Source organism: Puma concolor, chromosome B2 (assembly GCF_028749965.1).
Source record: "Puma concolor isolate L17-30 chromosome B2, mPumCon1.1.hap2, whole genome shotgun sequence".
NCBI lineage: Eukaryota > Metazoa > Chordata > Mammalia > Carnivora > Felidae > Puma > Puma concolor.
Window position 1 is genome coordinate 83,754,905 of NC_141671.1, and position 20,659 is coordinate 83,775,563.

Genomic DNA, 20,659 nt, shown 5'->3' on the forward strand with positions numbered 1-20,659 from the left:
ACATGAGAGATGGAATCATGACAGAATCAACAGATTTTTAAAAGGATAATAAAAGATTATTATAAATATTTTTTTGGCAATAATTCAAGTGACTTCAAAGAAATGGACAAATTCCTTGGAAGATGATACTAACAAATCTTTTTCAACAAGAAATAGATAAGCTACATCACCCTTTCATCTATTAAATACGTTGAATCTAAGGTTTCAAGCCTTCCCACGAAGACAACTCTAGGCCTAGCTGGCTTTATTGGTGTATTCTACTAAACATGTAAGGAAGAAATAATACCCATTCTATACAAATTATTATAGAAATTAAAAGAAAAATAATTAATCATTGGGGAAGTAACCAATTACAACCAGATTGAGATACTACTTGTTGTGGACTGAATGTTCATATACTCTCCAAATTCATATGTTGAAGCCTTAATCCTAAAGTGATGATATTTGGAGGTGTGGCATTTGGGAGGTAATTAGGTCATAAGGGTGGAGCCCTCATGATAGGATTAGTGCCCTTATAAGGTGGCTCTGTGAAGATACAGCAAGAAGGGAGAATTTTCACCAGGAACCAAATTGTTCCACACAATGAAATTGGATTTCCCAGCCTCCAAAACTGTGAGGAAATAAATGTGTTGTTTAAGGCACCCAGTCTCTGTTTTTGGTTTTATTAATCCAAATTAACTAAGACACTACTATAACAAAACAGAATGGCTAAAATTAGAAACATTGAGCATAAGAATGGTTGGTGAGGACATGGAATTCTTCTACTCTTGATTGATGTTTAAAACAGCAGAGTCACTTTGGAAAACAGCTTGGCACAATTTCTTAAAATGCTACACATACACTTATCATATGATTCAGATATTCCACTAATAGGTATTTACCTAAGATAAATGAAAACATATATCCATACAAAGACTTCATACAAAATGTGAATAGCAACTATATTCATAATAATCCAAAACTGGAAAAAAAATCCTTTAGCAGGTTAATATTAAAGAAACTAGGTATATACATAAGAAAAATACTCAACAACATAAATAAAGGAGCTCTTGACATATGACCACATTATCATATGGAGTTAAAGAAGATAGACAATACATACTGCAGGGTTTCATTTATATGGAGTTTTAGAAAATGAAAATGAATCTATCGTGTCAGAATGCACATTGGTGTTTGCCTGAGGTAGGATAGGACACATTAAAGGGCAAAGGGTGAGAGATTACAAAGGGGTTTGTGGAAACTTCTAGGTGATGGATATGCTCATTGTTTTGGTTGAAAAAAAGGCTTAATGTGTATGCAGTAGCTGCTACTCTTCAGATACAGTGCCAATAAATTGTTCAGAGCTACCATATTCTGTAGATGGTCAGAGATCTCTCTTTCTCATCTGGAATAACAAAACAACAATAGTTAAATTTATCTAAATGGCAAATGACTTAGTAGCTAATGTTAAATTTTTATATGTTCTCAGTAATACAAATTTTTGAAAATCATATTTTAAAGCTATTTTATGAAATAGTGAAATTTTTGACTTAAAATAACTATGAGATTATAAATCATACATTTGTATGTGGAGCAATTTGAATACCTGGGAATGGCTTAAAGTTGTGAAGAACGTGTTAAATGAGTAAGTCTGAAGTCTGATTTGCCCAGTGAGAATGATTCTTTAATAACGATTCAGGATAATCATGTTCAAAATAATACATTAATGGAATAGTGGGTCCTATTATAATAATTTAGTATTCATCAGGAATAAAAAATAGAATAATTTGGTGCTTGAAATCTATAATAATAATTCAATGATTATAGCATACTGACTTTCTATAAATATAACACATCAGAAAGTGCCAATAGAATTATTTGTTAACATGAAAACTGATAAAAAAAGTAATTGGAAATGTTTTTCATTAAAAATATATAATGAGTTTTATCCTGTGAAGTTTTCTGTGTTTTTTTAGACACTATAGAAAGTGTGTATTTGGTTATTTTAATTTGTTTGACATGTCAAAAAGGAATATTATCTAACTCCTTTCAAAATCATGTTTAACACTCTGACCTAATGCATTGTGTGCTTGAGGCTGATTCAGCTGTCAACAAGACATTTAAAAAATTAAAAGTAGTATAAGTAATCCAAAGGTAAAACCATCTCATCTTCCCCTGTCTATAAAACTAAGAAAGAGTGCTAATTCTTGAAAATTGTTACAGTATGATCTACTGTCATTTAAATAGGAAATATGTGTGATACTTTCTATGAAAAAAAACATTTTATATGAAGAAATATTTCTTGGGGCACCTGGATGGCTCAGTTGGTTGAGCATATGACTTCGGCTCAGGTCATGATCTCACGGTCCATGAGTTTAAGCCCCATGTCAGGCTCTGTGCTGACAGCTCAGGGCCAGGAGCCTTCCTCAGATTCTGTCTCCCTCTCTTTCTGCCCCTTCCCTGCTCACAGTCTCTCTCTCTCTGTGTCTCTCTCTCAAAAACTAAACATTACAAAAATTTTAAAAAAGAAATATTTCTTAGTTAAAGCTTTTCTGTATTAGAATCAATTACTAAAAGACTTTCTGATACACTCAGGGTTACTTTGAGGTTGACTGCCCACCATTTATCCAAAAGGTCAGTGTTGTAATAACCAAACTCATCACTTTTGAACTGTTTCCATAGCTCCTCCTCATTTGAACTCATTTATTTCTGTTAATATTAACTGTATTTCAGAAATACAGTCTCAAAATACGGTGTTCTTCTCCTTTGTGTTCCTTTCTGTCTCTTGTTAGTGCCATCACTGAGCTGTTTCAATCACTTTGAGGACACCCATATTCAGTCAATCATACCAGTCCTTCTGCATCAGGCCACTGCTGACTTTATGACTTCTCAGTTTAAAAGCATTTCAATGAGGATTCTAATATCTACAAGACTTTGTCCAAAATTCTTACTAAAATTAAAGCATTCTGATCTGGGATCTTTTTTCCAAAACTCAAGACTCCCAAAGGATTAAGATGCCTGGTTATTAAGATGCCTGATTAATGGCAGACTGCCCCCTCCCATCACCAACCCCCCCCCCGCCACCCCAACCAAAAAAATAATAATAAATAAATAATCTAAATGTCTGATCATTCCCCCAGGTGCTTTTAGGAGGGCCAGGTTGTAGGGATAGGACTGGGATGAATAATAAGGTTTTTCTATATGAGACCACTCTGTCAAGACTGGAATAGTGCTGTTTCTCTTAGCAATTCGGTGAGGACTCCAGAACACCAATACACTGGAATATCCTTTTACCGTGTCACGTGTCTCCAATCTCAGTGAATGCATAATGTGATTCCCAAAAGACAATTAGAAGATGGTTTTTCTGCCACCAAACCAGGACTACTAACATCTTAGCTTCAAGGAATATTCTCACAACTGCCTTCCCCAGTTCAACTCAGTTTCATATTATTCAATTATTCCTAATAATATTATCTATAGGATAAAACTCATAAATATTTATTAGAGTTTACTATGTATCTGACACTGTCCTTAATATTACATATTTTTTTTAAAATTTAATACTCCTTAGTCTTCAAGTGAATTTCAATGTTTGCCTTTAAGAAATTGTGGTTTAGAAACTTTGAGTAACATGTCCAAGATCACAAATCTAGACAGTAATGGGTCCAAGATAGGAATCTGTATGTCAAGCTCCAAAGCCTTTCTTTTGATATTACTGTCTATATATTTCCATATTATCATTCAATTTATTCCAAAATATATAGGGAATAGGTTAGAAAATATATAACAATATGGCTACTATCATAACAACAACTCCAACCAAACTCTGGCTAATGGTTATGTACCATCTTGTCTCTCTAGAAAAGTTTATTCAAAAATTATATTTTATTTAACCATATAAGATAACAAAAAATAGGAATGTTCTAATTATAATTTCTCATTTATTCTTATTATTTTACACTCCCTCTGCTTGTATAAACATTAGAATGGCTGTGCATTTCCCATTAGCGGCTATAAGGCAACTGACTCTTCAAACATAGATTTGAGACCAAGACTGCTTTCCTTTCGTTATTTGTAAAAGAAGGTGTTTTAGTTCTGAAATGGATATATAAATTCTTCTCAAGCACCAGTTAGGAAAAATAGTGTAAATCTTCCTTAAGGGAGGGATAATTTTGCTGTCTTTCTTCATCATATTTCTTAAATCCATTTCCTTTTTGTCTTTTCCACAACCACCACTGTAAGTCTTAATTCTTGTCTAGTATGTAAATTATTTCACTACCTCTTAATTGGTCTTCTGTCTTTAGTCTTCTTTCAGTATTTTGTATGCATGACACCAGCCAAAACTTTTTAAACAATTTATCATGACACCCACTCTGCCCAAATTTGCATGAGTCCTTGTTATCTTTTCCTGGGGGATAAAGGGCATTTAACATTTATTTTTCTATCCAAACTGACAAAACACAGAAGAATTCCCATGCCTATTCTTGCACATATATTTTAAAAGGAACAAATGAATAAATAAATGAGTGAATAAAGCATCTTATATAGTGGAAACATTACATATCAAGTGCATGTAATATTTAATTGACCTTTTATATTTTTCAAATACTATTATGACCAATATGAGGGAATCAATTCAAATCTTCCTAGTGGGTGAATTATTTTAATGATGTATGAACACGGTGTTGAGCACACTTGTGGAGATTTTAAACTATGTCCACAAATCTTTTGTAACAATGCCTTTTAAAGATGGAGCCTAACCACCACCCTTTACGAGTGGATTGGATTTAATGATTTAGTTCAGTTCTTATGAATGGAATATGGTGAAAGTGACAGTGGGTGACTTTGAAGAATAGGTATCTCTCTTTGAGGAATAGGCTCACTCACTCTGGAAAAAGTCAGTGCCATGTTACAAGAACACTCAAACACCCCAATGGAGAGGACCATGAGGTAGGGAATTGAGATCTCCAGGCAACAGCCTGTGAGGAATTGGGGCCACCTGACAGTGTCCCTGTGAGTGAACTTGAAAAGAGGTTTTCCATCCTTTCATTGACTACAATCCCAGCCAACGCCTTCACTGCAGTTTCATGAAAGATCCTAACCCAGAACCATCCAGCTAAAAGCTGCTCCTCTTTTTCTAACCCATGGAAGTAATGAGAAAATAAATGTTTGTTTGTTCCATTTTCTAGTGATTTGTTATACAGTAATAAATAACTAATACAATAGTGGGGCAGATTTTATTTGAAATGAATATGTATGGGGATATAAGGAATATAGTAAAAAATAATGGATCTTGTACCCCTCTTTTTATTATTATTATTCCACGTGAAGATATTAATAGCCATATGTCAAGAACATAGCAGCACTTACCATGGTGTATTTGGGTTGCAATTTAAGAAAATACAGCTCAGGGTGCAGAGGAGAGGTGACGTCAACATCATTGCATCATGAGTAGTTCCCTTTTCTGTCCCCTTTGATTTACAACTAATCAGACATCTATAATGGGGGAAAAAACACCTCTGCACAGTGTACCAGGACATGCCAGAGATCCCTTTGTGCATCTGAGAGTGGCTGGACTGGACTACTGAGGAGGTGCCCGAGTGAGGGAAGGGGTGGTTGAGCAGGGGGCAGAGGCAATGATGGCAGAGAAGGTGGCAGCTGCTCAGGCAGCAAGCCTGCACAACTTTTCTGGCAGTAGGTGTGGAAGGTGAAGGGTGTGAGTGGAGATCTGACTGGCCAGCTGTTGCAGATGGAAAGGCCAGTTCTCTTTGGGTGAGGAAAAGGAAAAACAAGTAAGCTAAGAGAACTGAAGGAAAGTGTCTCCTGCTGTTTGCCTTGTGAGACAGGAGTACTGCCCACTGGCTCCTGGAATCCCTCACTCCCAACTTGAGGATCTCTCTACCAGGCTGTGGGCATATCCAAAGTCCCAAGTTTTAAACACACACCACCTCCTACCACCATTTCCCCCCCCCCCCCCCAAATGCCTCAGCTCGCAACGAGCACTGAGTCAGGTAAGAGAAACCAAAACTTGTGTTTTGGTACAACCTTCTGGAAAACAAAAGGAAGGTTCGTAACTACCAATCTGTTGAACTGCTAAAATCAAACTAAACAAAGCCTTGCTTAAATAAGAACGGTGTTTACTACTTCAACCAACACCACGTATCATGGTAATACAGTATCACAAAAAGAAATAACAATTTGTCAGCAACTGAAAACAAAGATGTGGGATATTACAATATGATAAAGAATTCAAACTAACTCTTATTAAGAAATTCAATGAACTATAAGAAAACTCAGAAAGGCAACACAATAATCTCAGGAATAAAATTAATGATTAGAATGAATACTTTATTAAAAATATTGAAATTACTAAAAAAAAAGAGCCAAACATATTATTTGCATATTGAATAATGCAAATATTGAATTATTGCATATTGAATAATGCAATAAATGTGATGAATAATGAAGAGTGCATTGGAAATGAAGTAGGTCATATGGAAGAGAAAGAACTAAGATTTCAAAAATTGAAGAAACTCTATGAGAACTATTTGGCTACATTAGAAAAGCTAATGTAAGAATAAAAGGTATCCTGGAAGAATAAGAGAGGGAGAAGGGAGCCCAGAGAGTATTTAAAGAAATAATATCCAAGAACTTCCCAAACCTGAGAGGGAACTGGATATACAAGTCCATGAAGATAATGGAAAACCTTATTATTTCAACATAAAAAAAAAACCTTCTCCAAGACACTTTATATTAAAACCGTCAAAATTCCATAATGAAAGAGAAAAACGTTAAAGGCAGCCAGGGGAACAAAAGACAGTAGCCTACAAAGGTACCCCCATTAAGCTATCAGCAGATTTCTTAGGAGAAACTCTACAGGCCAGGAGAGAGTGAAGTGGCATATTTAAAACATTGAAAGATTAAAAACTGCCAGCCAAGAATATTCCATCTGGCAAAGGTACCCTTCAAATGTTAAGGAGAAATAAATGCTTTTCCAGACAAACAAAAGCTGAAGGAGTTCACCATCACTAGACCTGCCTTACAAGACATGTTGAAAGGAGTTCTTCTTTCCCTGAAACAAAAAGATGAAAGTACACAAAACTCTGAAGAAGGTAATAAATAGTCAGAATTAGAATACTGCCACTATTTATTAGAATAGTATATTAAGCTATCACCTATAACATTGAGGTTAAAGGAAAAGAGCATTAAAAATAATGTGGTATTAAAATTAGAGCATAAAAAGAGATAATTTATGATATCAAAAATATAAAAGGGGTAGAGTAAAAGAATCCAAACTTTTTAAGCAAATGAAGATAAATTGCTACCAACAGAAAAGGACTATTTTATCTGTGAGATGTTTTATGTAAATCTAATGGCAAGTAGAAAGCAAAAATCTAGAGCAGAGATACAAAACGTACAGGGGAAACTGAACAATTCATCATGGAAAACCATCAATTTACAAAGTCAGACAGAAATTGAAGTAAAAAAGAGACAATGAGGGAGAAAGTAACTAGAAGGCAAAAGATAAAATGACAGTAGTAAATCCCTACGTATCAATAATTACCCTAAATGGATTGAACTCACCAATCAAAAGGCAAAGAGTGGCTGGATGGATAAAAAAAACAAGACATGCCCACAGGAGACTCATCTCAGTTCTTAAGACACAGATAGGTCAAAGTGAAACCTCGGAAGATGATACTCTGAGCACAGGGAATCTAAAAAAAATAGGAGGCAGAGTTAGTCTTTATTATATCAGACAAAATAGACTTCAAGCCAAAGAAGGTAACAAGAGATTTAAAAAAAAAAAAGTCATTTTATAACAATAAAGGGGTCAATACATCAAGAAGAGATAACAATAATAAATATATGCTCCCAACATCCAAGCACCAAATATATTAAGCAAATAATAACAGATCTTCAGGGAGAAACGGACAACAATACAATAATTGTAGGGAATGACTTCCATAATCCACTATTAGTGAAAGATAGGTCATCTAGACAGAAAATCAGTGAAAAAATGTTGCAGTTGAGGCACACTGTAGAACAAATGGGCTTAATAGACCTATATAGAACATTCCATCCAACAGCAGAACACACATTCTTCTCAAGTGCATAAGGAAAATTTTCTAGAACAGATCCTATGATTGGCCACAAAACAAATCTTAGCAAATTTAAGAACACTGGAATCATACCAATTATCATCTTGGATCACAATGGTGTGAAAATAGAAATCAAGAAAAACAACAAAAATATTAAAAATAGGTTTACCATACAACCCAACAATTCTACTTCTGGGTGTGTTCTAAAAGGAAATGAAAACACGATTTTGATGAGATATCTGCACTCCATGTTTATTACAGCATTATTCCCAATAGCCAAGATATGGAAGCAAGCTATGTGGCCTTCAATAGTTGAATGGATAAAAAAGAGGTGGTACATATACACAGTGGAATTTTATTCAACCATGATAAAGGAGAATATCCTTCCATTTGTGACAACGTGGACCTTGAGCACATTTTGCTAAATGAGGTAAGTCAGACAGAGACAAGTGCTGTATGATATCACTTTTATGTGGAATTTTAAAAAGTGAAACCTGAAATAAAAAATAAAATGAGATAAAAGAGTAAAATGGTGGTTACCAGGGGATGGTGCAGGGAAAAGAGTGCTGGTGTTTAAGGGTATGAACTTGTAATGAGTAGTAAATAAGCCATAGAGATCTAACGCACAGTATAATAAATACAGACAATAATAGTGTACTATAATTATGTAATGTGATAAATATTGCTACAGAGTCATAGTACAATATAGAAATGTATCAAAGTAATACATTGTACCCCTTAAACAATGTTATAAATCAAATTTATTCAATGAAGAGTAGAAAATACAGTTCAGACTTACACCATCATTATCATTCTTACCAAATAATATTAAAAATAAACTATTTTCAAATAGCACTCTTGTATTCAATTACTTTTATAAAGCCATTGAATAACGTATCTCAGCTCTCCGGAATTTAGAGAATATAGCATATGCTACACTATTCGGCTTGCCATCTTTTCCTTCTTTATTTCCCTTATTTTTACAAAATAAACTCTCTGTTTCAAATTTATTTATTCATTGTGAATTATATTTTAAAAAATGAGATACATGTTTTGGTGGTGTGTATGAACTTTATAGAATGGCTGTTTGATTAATATTATAATTGGTTTGCAAGCATTTAAGCTCAGATGCCACTCTTCTCTTTTTTAAGATTGAGTTTAATTTAGATATTAAGTTTTATTTTATATTTTATCAGGTAATGACAAAACAGTTTCTTAGAATATGGAAATATTTTTATAATTAGCACAATAACTTTGTAAAGAGTGAGTAAAGTCATAAAATAGACTCTTTAGTAAGCATGCTATGTGTTTATTTATAGAAATATATATCAATTGTGTTTTTCTATTCCCAATACTTTTTGCCAGAATAATAAAATAACTAAGCTGTTTTTTTAAAAAGGATGCAAATAAAAGGATTTTTATGTTGTTTTCAAAGCTCATTAAATAGAGCAGTGATTTTTTTTTTCATTCTTATTTTAGACAATTGCATTTATTCACACTTCTCTTATAGAAATGTGAGTCTAACCAATAATATTCAAGAGAGAAAACTAATCAGCCTTATGGAGAGAGACAGCTTGTCATTCTTCACTTTCCATATCTATATTAATTTGGTTTTCATTTGGTGTGATTCTTCCATTTATCCAGGAACTGAGGCTTGCAATTTTTTTTTTTTTAACTTGTGAGGGATGTCTAAATATGTTTGCATGACAAATAGAAAAGTTGCAAGTTGTATATAGCAAGAAAATGCTCAACTGTGGTAAACCTCCATCCTATGTGCTGTAGGGTGACTATGTACATGTTTGTTTTATTGTTTTTAATTTGCATATCTTCTGTCTGTCCTTAAATTAGATGCAGGATCTTAATAATTTCACTTGAAACTCAAAGCCCAGATTTTGCTGTGTGAGGAAGTTTCTGAATAAGACATCAAGTTTCTAGCCATCAGAGGATAATTTATTGATACTTGTCAAAAGGAAGTATCAGTCTAACAGAAATCAAGACAAAAGGAATGCCTGATGAATTTTCTTTGAAGTGCCTTTTATAAAAGTCCTTGGTAATACATATTGATGAACTCCAAATTGTCTTGCCTGAAGGGAAAAGAAAGTAGACTGCTTTACACTGTCTTATAAATATTCATCAAAAGAACAAGACTTATGTTTCCAGGCGTGAGGTGAATGATTACGGTTGTATGATTGCCTTGGAATCTGGATAATTAGTAAAACAGCCCTTGACAGTTAGAGAATTTTAAACTTGGTATCTTGCCGTCACTTCATTTGGAGTCAGAGATAAAGCTTCCTATACCAAAGGGAAGCAGCTTTTAGGGGGTGATGGATTGAGACTATCATGTTCTAGCCATCAGTTGCTTCCACTGTTGGCTTATGTATTTGTTTAGCTGAAAATTGAAGCAAAAATAACTGGTTTTGTTTTATTTTATTTTTGAAAAATGTATTTACTACTTGGTAACTTATTCTGGCCTAATGAAACTGTATCAGTTTTTCTACAGATGATTTGCTGTATCTGCATCGTAATTAAAACCCAAACACTCTAGAGTGATACAATGACTCCATCCATATGTCCATAGAGAATAGTTTTGTTTGATTCTTTTTGTGATATTGTCATTTTGCTTACCAAGATCCACTTTGGACTGAGAAATTAACCATGTACGTCTTTTTCTTTTTCTTTTCTTTTTTTTTTTTTTTTGAGTCCATATAAAGATCCAATTTGATTAAGTGGATATGGACTATTGAATGTTAGGGGAATAATATTTAATGTCAGTGGAACAATCAGAAAACATCTATCATTTTCAAACTGGTAAATTGCTCCTGACTCTGGTGGTTTCATAGCTATCCTGTAACCAGTTAAGAGGAAAAGATCCCATTTTCAGGAAATGTTACCCTTTACAGTGTTTAGCACTTAAATGCAATTAAGCAAATATAATATCTTCTTTGAAGCAAATAGTTACTCAGCTTAACTAACTGAAGCTAATTATCTGTTGAATCAAAGACATATTCAGCAAGTATTTGAAGAATGCTTTCTTCATCTTGAGCAGAAATAAGTATCTTTGTTGTCATTATAGTCAGGGGAACACTCTATATTTTACGTCTACCAGTTGATATTTACATGTAGACTCAAAGTTAGGAAAGTGAAATTTAAACTTATATGTGTCCAGGAGTAGCATGAGATAGAACCGAAAAGAAAAAAGAAAAAAAGAGAACAAAGAAAAAAATAAAAAGGAAACAAGGGGAAAAAAAAAAAGGAAAGAGTGACGACTAAATTATTCCCTTATTCTCCTAGAAAATGTTTAGATACTTTTTTCAAAACTATCTCCTTTTCGTAAGGGAGATTTTTACCGTTTCAAAGACCTTGGCCAGAAACATACAGAGATGTTGAATTATCCTGCAGCGCTGAACTGTGATCAATGTGGAGCATGACAATGATGGTCAGGAGGGCACTGGTGTTCTTGAAAAGATAGCTGGACAGTATCGTAAGTAAAGTCAATTTTTTTTTCAAAAGCAAAGGAATCATCTTGCGTTCGCTCTCTTTTCTTTTTTTCTTTTTTCTTTTTTTCTGTCTTGCACTTTGTTTAATGTGCTGTATAATTCATCTCATTCAGAATCTATGAAAAATAGTATGGAAAAAAAAAGACTCTCATAAGGCATATGGTGTCAGCAGTCTGGAACACTTAAATTGATCACACAGAACACCTAGATGAATTCAAGGTGGAATAGAAACAAACCAAGAACAGCCTGTGAACTGAAGTGTCGGTATCTCTGAGGAAATCTACTATTTTTCTTTTATTTCTGAGAAACCACCACCGAGAGACTTACCAAGGATCTATGATGTCATTTTTAAACCATTTTTCCAGGTCTCCAAGGAACAAATCTCCCTTTAAAATACAAATGGAGGATTGCAGGAAAATGCGCAGGGCAGAAAAAGAGAACTGACAGTAAAATATGTAAAACTTGGCTTTATTTGCCACATTAACCTGAAACTATGTAACGTCAAATATTGCCTCACAGTATGCAACCAATGGTGCGGAAAAGTATTATAGTTGAAATAGTTCAGATGTCTAGATGCAGAGAACCACAAGGAGAAGGCTACCATCTAAAAACAATAGCTACAATTAATATTTGGAAAATATGGGGGAACACAATGTTTGCTAAACCACAGCCCTGGTAGGGTTTCTGTCAGGGCACTGTGTCTGCTCAGAGCACATCTCAAGCAAGACGGAATTTACAGTCGTCACTAGGAGGACATATATTGCAGGGAAAAGTGGCTGGGTTATTTAACTTTACCCAACTTTCCCTGGTTGTGACTGAAATGATTCGTGTTCTGCTCAGTGGCTCACTGAAGAAAATAATGAGCTTTAATCGTAAACAGTAATGGTAGGTGGGGGAGGGTTCAGATGGGGCTTGCATTCACAAAAGAGAGAGTATAGATGGGCATAAAGCATGAAAAGAAAAAAAGAAATGCTTACCCTCCCACCCCGGGGTCAATTTAATTTTAGTAACTATAAATGTAAATACAGTAAGTTGTCATTTTTTCCGAGACAAGAAAGAAATAATAAAAACAACAAGCTGACATGGTAATGGTCAACAGGCATTTGTATTTCATACTTGTTGGAGTGAAAAATTGACACAAATATTGCAGTAAGTATAAAAATCCCTAAGGGAAAAAAAAGAACCTGCTCTTTGACTAAGAGAATCCACTACTAGACATTTATCAAAAGAGAATTAATAGGAAATTTTGTCAAGGTGCATATGTAAGGATGTTCATACAGCAAGATTTAAATAGAAAAAATACTAAGAACAACTTAAAAGGTTAACAGTGGGAAACTAGTTAAACTCATTGTGTTAAACCCATGTAATTGTATAATATTTAGTCATTAAAATATATTTTATAGATTTGCATTTATATGTATGTAAAAACAATGCATTAAGTGAGCAGAAGATATATGTGTGTTTCGCTCTCTCAGGCTATCAACCGTCTACTTATATAGATGATTATATGGGCTGAATTGTGTCCCCCAAAATGCTTATGTTGAGATCCTAACCTCCAGTACCTCAGAATGTGAAGTGGGTTCTAATCCAATATAGACGGTGTTCTTATAAGAAGAGGAGATTGGGACACACAGTAATGAGTGAAGACCATGTGAAGACAGAGAAGGGGGCTTCTAAGCCAAGGAGAGAGACCTTAGAAGAAACCAAACCTGCTGACACCTTGATCTTGGACTTAGGCCTCCAGAACTGTGAGAAGATACATTTCTGTTGTTGAAGCCCCCCTATCTGTGGTGCCTTGTTATGGCAGCTTTAGGAAGGTAGATATGACTCAAATTTGCAGAATAATAATCTATAGATTTTTTTCCTGTATTTTCTATTTTTTAACATAAACATATATAGTTTGTATAATTTAAAATATATAGGAAATAAATAAAATAAAAAATGCCAGACTGTCTTAGTTGTGAAACACTAAATATTTGGGAATGACTACCTCTAAGAATTGTATTAAGAATTAAGGAGAAAACACTAAACTTATCTGATTATTTTTATGCAATTTTGCCCAGAAGTTAGCTTTTTTAAGTTTTTTTTTTTTTTTCTGTCATTTCTTCTTTCAAACAGAATCAAACAGCATTTTCTTTCAAACAGTTTCAATCATAGTAACCACATCAGAGCTGACTAGCTGAAAACAAGTGGGCCAATACTTTTCTTGCAAAGCCCTAAGTTCCTACTCAGTAGATTCCAAGTTCCTTGTGTTCTGAAACTCTTTTTTACTTCCCCATAGCATCTAGCAGAGTTCTAAACATGAAATGATCTTTCATAAATACTTTCTGGCTGACTCGTTTCAAAAATGAGAGTGATGAACTGCTTCTCAATAATTTACTTTGCTTCAGCACTTTACTAATTGATGCTTGTGTCTACTGTGATGGGCTATACCTAGAAATCTATAGGTTGTTGATTTTAAAAGCTACCCATCAAAACAGAATCAGGGCTATGTCATTTTCCCCTTAAAAAATGAAGAAAACCTAGAATCTGTTGAGTCAGAGAAACTGCCCTGGAAATGTCAGTATCAGGTGTGTGATAGAGAACAGGACAAGGAAATGACAGTCAAACTGTACAGTGTGATCATTCATCAAAAGTTTGGATTGCCTTGTGCATAGCATTTTTTTTTATTCTGTAGGAGAATTCAGAGAAATCTCATCTTCTGAATCTAACACATTCTCCAAAATCCCTATGTGCATGTTACGTTTAAAAGTAGGTAGTTTTGGGGCGCCTGGGTGGCGCAGTCGGTTAAGCGTCCGACTTCAGCCAGGTCACGATCTCGCGGTCCGTGAGTTCGAGCCCCGCGTCGGGCTCTGGGCTGATGGCTCAGAGCCTGGAGCCTGTTTCCGATTCTGTGTCTCCCTCTCTCTCTGCCCCTCCCCCGTTCATGCTCTGTCTCTCTCTGTCCCAAAAATAAATAAATGTTGAAAAAAAAATTAAAAAAAAAATAAAAGTAGGTAGTTTTATCTATAAAGGAGGAATAGGTAAATGTGTTTCAAATAAAAAAAAATCATAATTTTTCAGGAAATGTATCATTGGAGGCTTAAAATACTTTAGAGGAGGAAATTACTTTCTTAGCAATTGGTTGTTAATTTTAATATAAGATTCTTAATAATACTATACAATTGTTTAAGATCTGCTGGCTTTCTGTCTCAGATATTGTATAATTGCTTTAGTTAATTACACATAACATGGTTTAAATTTTGTATATTTACATATTAGATCTTCTGAAAGTTTGCTTCTAGAGAAAAATAATGTAAGACACGTATCTATCTATCTATCTATCTATATATATATATCATGATATACATAAAATTTTGGAGGGTGCTATCTCCATAGGGAACCAGATATAATAATCTTATTTGTTTTTTTTAACAATCCAATCAACACTTAAGATGACATTATGAGAAAAAGATAAGAGTTTATGCTCTCTTCTGAGAAATAAGTGTAGAGAAATGTATTTATTTATTTATTTATTTATTTATTTGAAATTTATTGTCAAATTGGTTTCCATACCACACCCAGTGCTCATCCCAAAAGGTGCCCTCCTCAATACCCATCACCCACCCTTCCCTCCCTCCCACCCAGTGTAGAGAAATTTAAAAACACAAATCACATCACCAGGGAAGTGTATATTATTTAAAACCACATTTTCTGACATGGCCCAGAGGACTGTCAGGTTGCTCTGTATTTCTTTCCTGTCTTTTGTTCATTAGTGATTTTGCCTCATCACCTCAGCCCGCTGCCTGGTGCCTACCAGCCTCGATCCTCCCTCCTTATCTCTCACAGGAACCTTATCCACCACTCGTGCCCAGGTCTGCTCTCCTAACATCCATCTGTACCAGGTTCACCTTTTACCTTCAGTCTGACTTAATTTTTGTCACTCCCCAAAACCACATTTTTAAAATTCACAAAAACTGAGAGCTTCTGCCATAAAGGTTACAAAAGAAGTTATAAATACATTAAATCAAGAAGTGTTTCAAAGAAGGCTGCAAAGTTCTGACTCCATTAGAAGAACCTAAAAATGCTACATTTATTTATTTTTGAGACAGAGGGAGACAGAGCATGAAGGGGGGAGGGGCAGAGAGAGAAGGAGACACAGAATCGGAAGCAGGTTCCAGGATCTGAGCCATCAGCCCAGAGCCCGACACGGGGCTCGAACTCACAGACCGCGAGATCATGACCTGAGCTGAAGTTGGACGCCCAACCGACTGCGCCACCCAGGCACCCCAGCTTCTTAGGTTTTAAACACAGTGTCCCAAAAGCCTTAGTACAGGTAGGTATAGCTTCAGTAAGTTCAGATGTATAAATGCCAAAACTTCTATAAAAGTTCACTTGAAATTATTTATTGGTTATTAAATAATAACTATTGAAACCATTAAATAATAAAATATTATTAAATATCATTATTTACATTTAATAATCTTATTGTTTTTTATAATTTTAATAAAATTTTACATATTAACATTTGGTTTTAGTCTAATAGAAGGTGACAAACATTAACATTAACTGAAGCAAACTTTTAAATAAAAAATATTTTATTCCAAATTATAAAATCAAATAATAATGACAGCTAATTCAACTTTCAACTGTTGTTTTTAAAATAAATTTGCAGCATTAAATATTTGAAATTATTAAAGTGTAAAACTGCACTAAGACTCTTGGAATACGTCAGGCTTCAAAATTCTTCATGGAAAAAAAGAGATTTTTGTAAAAACCTAAACAAAGAAAAAGAAGGATTTATTATACCTACTCTACTTACTGTGTTCTACTCTCCTTCAGAAATTACTGAAAATGATATTACAGGCCAGCATCATTTGTCCTCAATCACCCAGAGATTGAATACCAAATAGGTCAAGGAGGTAGCCACAGGTTGATGAGGGAAAAATTTTCCTGGACTATCATTCCATTTTTGATCTCACTATCTAAAAGGATTAAGTTGATAAAAATTATGGACTTGATATTTTCATATCAGTACCTCTATCCCTAATACCTTCTTTGACTAAAGTTGCCTAGTCTATAACCCTTGCTCTGAATGGTAACATAGTGCACTTTCTTTACACCCAACCTGGCTCTTGTTTGGACGGCAGTGAGGACCAGCCCCCAGGCAGGACTGCCCCAAGCCTGCAGAGTGGGCTCTGCTCTGGCCTAGGTCTGCTGCATTACTCCCCACAAGGAAGGAGAGTGTGGGAAGGGGACTCTGAGGCCAGAAGTATATACTCAACACAGAGTAGATGACTGACAAATGATGATTCACAAAGGGAAAAGATTATTCATTTTCCTTGGTAGACTTTTGCGTGCACTCCAAGATCTATTGTTCTGATACTAAAGTTTTATTTTGTTTTTTTACTTTTGTGTTCAAACACTTTCTTGGTCTATCCATTGTACTTGCTTTGAAAATGTTACAGTGCCACGTCTCATTCTCACAAATATTTCACCCAGTCAGTGACCTTTTCTCTGTATTCATAAACCTGTACCCTCCTTCTGATATATAATTTTATGCCAGTTGCTTTGCCTCCTTTCATCTATTTTGAAAGAAGGAAATAACCCTTACTTTTAGAAAAAAAAACAACAACTTGAGCTTGTACATATTAGGAAGAATCTATAGAAGACTTTCTAAAATATGTGTGGGAGTAGTGATATATATATATATGACTATATATAAAACTATATATGTGTCTAAAATACAATTGTATATTAGATATGAAGAACAGATCAGTAATACAAAGAAAATATTTGAAAAATAATTTTGTTAGTCAAAATAAAACATATGAGCTTTACAAATCTGTGTATGACTGACTATTGAGGAATCTCATATTTTTTTGATTATTTAATTTCATTTTTTCTCAAAGGTTATATTTAACTATGCTATGTAGATTTTCCTTTTATAATACTTTCAGTATTTATTTGGAAGATTCCAAAACTTCCTAAACTTTCTATTATTAAACTTAGATGAATCTATATTAAATTCTAATCTCATGTTGATAGAAATTTTCCTTCCAGCACAGGCTGAACATGTTTGGAATTGGGCAAGGATTGAGATCTACACTTTCTCACTCTTCCCTCCTTAGTACCTTGAACAGTGGAGAGATCTCAGCAGGGCTCTGGATCATTTCCTCTTTTGGATTTAACTCTTCAGGAGCTGGAGACAGAGAGAAAGAAGAGTTGAGGCGGAGATTTCATCTAAGCAGGTGTATGTTGGTGTAGGAAGTATCCCTCATCAGCGCTCCAGAAAGTTGTTACACATTTATCAGGCACACATACCACTTCTTACAATCCACCCTCAGTCAGGTATCCTGTGTACGCCACTGTCTACTGAATTGCCTCACCCTTGTCAAGAAGTCCTCTGGGAAGAGTCCCTTTTAAGATGAACCTGGTTGATTCTCTCCCGTGTGGCTCACCTATGGCCATGAGGAATACAACATCCACTCTTTCCCAATGTATTCTCTTTCTTCATAGACTGTTTCCTGCCTTTGGATCAGTTCCTCACCCTGTAGGTTTCCTGGGCATGAGCCAGACATCAGGCTAACATGTCTCCCAGACTCCTGGGGGCTATCATGCTTTCTGAGTGGTGTCCTTGAAGTTCCTCTTGAAGTGACTTCCTGTGGCTTGAAGTAGAGGGGCAGCACCCTCTTCTCTTCTCTTACAGAAATGGAAAGGAAACACTGAATACATTGGTATAAGATAGTCAATACAGAAAATACTTAATATACATAAATATTATTCTAAGCTAACAAATTCTAAGCTGGCAAAAGAGAAAGTACTGATGAAACAAATAATTTATTTAAAAATATACAGTTACTTTTAGTATAAATAAATGCAGATAACTTTTTTAACAAAAGTAACGGGAATAGGCTTTTTCTTTCTGATAAAGACACATGTTATATAGCTAAATAAATTAAAATCACCCTAAACTTAAAAAAGATTAGTGGACTAGAATAGGTAATCCGGAAATAGATCCCAGAAAAATTATTCTCAAGTGTAGGGTCCCCATGGGTCACTTATCAATGTTGCTTAAAATATCCTATCCAAAAGTATTCTAAGTCTGGCATAATTTATAAGCACCCAAGGTGATTCTGGGCTACGTATTATTTTGATTTATGATAAAGCGATGTTAAACCCTAAGAAAGAAAACATTTTTCAATTATGTTGATAAACATTGCTATGGAAGAGAAAATTATATTGTTAAATTACTGAAAGTAAAATATAAATAAATTAAATAATTATATACAAAGGAAAAAACAAAAACTAATGTAAGACATATAGCCCATGGTTCCTAAATTTTGTACCAAATTACCCAAGGATACTGTAGAAGGTCAATTCAGGGGCACCATGGGATAGTTTAAATTTTCAAGGGAAACAATATTTGACATCTGTTGAACATGGCTCAAGTTACTGACTCCCAGCACATAGTTTCCTCATTAGATGGAGCGACATTTGTTTCATTGACATCCTATCTTTGTATCATAATAATTGCTGAGATTAGAAGCAAATGTAGTGTAAAATTCAATGCGTAAGGAAGGGAGCATGGTGGTTTTCAATCTGATTCTGAGATCTGAGAAGTTGTGCAGTATTCATTAGGGCATAAACATCCCATTAGTAATCGTGGTTATATAAGAATTTTAAGTTTTTTCATTTATGTGAATTTTTTCCAACCGCCAAGTTCTTGGTAAGACATAAATACTTCTTAAATTGTTTGGACCTAATAACTCAGTGGTAGTAGGTATTTCCTTTGATCTAGGAGTACACTGAAAAAATTAGACACTAAGGGAGCTGTGGCCTGAGAAAGTTTGTATAACTTCTAAACAGAAAAATATATGGATTAATTTTTAATCTTTGTATAAGAAAGGCTTATCTGAGCAATAGAAATAGCAGTAATAACATTAATAGTAAAACTAATATTTATGTATGGAGTGCCTACTATTTAAGAGCCTGTGCTTAAAGGTTTGTATGAATTATACCATTTGCTGATCACAACAATCTTTTGAGGTAGGTTTTATTTTAATCTCAACAGAGATTTTAAAGTAATTAACTTTCCCAATATGGCATAGCTAGCTTGTATATCAACCCAAGTATTAAAATATAGCACAATTCTATATGCAACAGATCTGGCACACAGCTAATAATATACAAAGAGCTCTCATTGGATATTTAGAAATTCATTCAAAAATGCCAACAGAGAAATGAGCAAAACTCATGAATAGAAAGTTCACAAAATAAATGATGCAGAAAAAGTCAATACGGAATGGAAAAAAAAAACTTACTGGTAATGCAAAAATTCAAATTAAAACTGTAACGATTTCAACATGAAATTGCAAGCTCCATAACAGCAGCAACCACACGTATTCACCTCTGTTTGGCACATATCAGCATCAGTAGGTATTTTTCAAAAGAATGAACATCTTACCTCTTAAACTTACAAAGATTTAAATACTTGTTAATTTTCTCCTCAAATAATTATTGAGCAGCTGTGGGTGTCTAATCTTGCTGGGTCATAGAAAACAATACAGACATAGCGCTGTCCTTGATGGAATTAATACCTATGGATGTCAGCAATGTTGAGATTCAGGGAGATCAGCATTCTTATACATTGCAGTTGGGGACAATACAACTGGATCAAACTTTCTGGAAAGCCCTTTAACAAAATGTGACAAAAGTCTGAAGAGGGACTCATTCTCTAATTCCATTTTTAGGAATCTTTCCTAAAGAAATAATCAGAATGTCAGCAAAAGAGTTTTACCACAGCATTATTTTTTAGAACAAAACCTTGGAAGCAGCAGTGGTCAAAAACCCATGGATAGGTAAGGGAATTAAGGCAATCCATGATATAGAATATTAGGCAGTAATAAAACTTTATTTATGAAGAATATTTAACAGTATGGAAATTATGCTTTGTGAAATATCAAGGAAAAAGAAAAATATAAAAGCTATTACCAATATTTTTTTTCAAAATCCCTAAAGCTCCAATAGGAAAAAAAAGGGGGGGGGGAGATACAGTTGGAATTCAATACCAATATGAATACAGATATATAGACACACATACAA

The 20,659-nt window shown here is 34.3% G+C and overlaps 1 long non-coding RNA gene across 1 annotated transcript in view; it reads left to right on the forward strand.

Annotated features, from left to right (window-relative positions):
• Positions 1-8,344: 8,344 nt before the first annotated feature.
• The window catches only part of LOC147581086 (uncharacterized), a 57,659-nt gene continuing 45,344 nt past the window's right edge, over positions 8,345-20,659 (forward strand). Inside the window, exon 1 of the long non-coding RNA XR_015250837.1 lies at positions 8,345-8,508. This is a non-coding gene — a long non-coding RNA (uncharacterized LOC147581086). The remainder of the gene's footprint in view (positions 8,509-20,659) is intronic.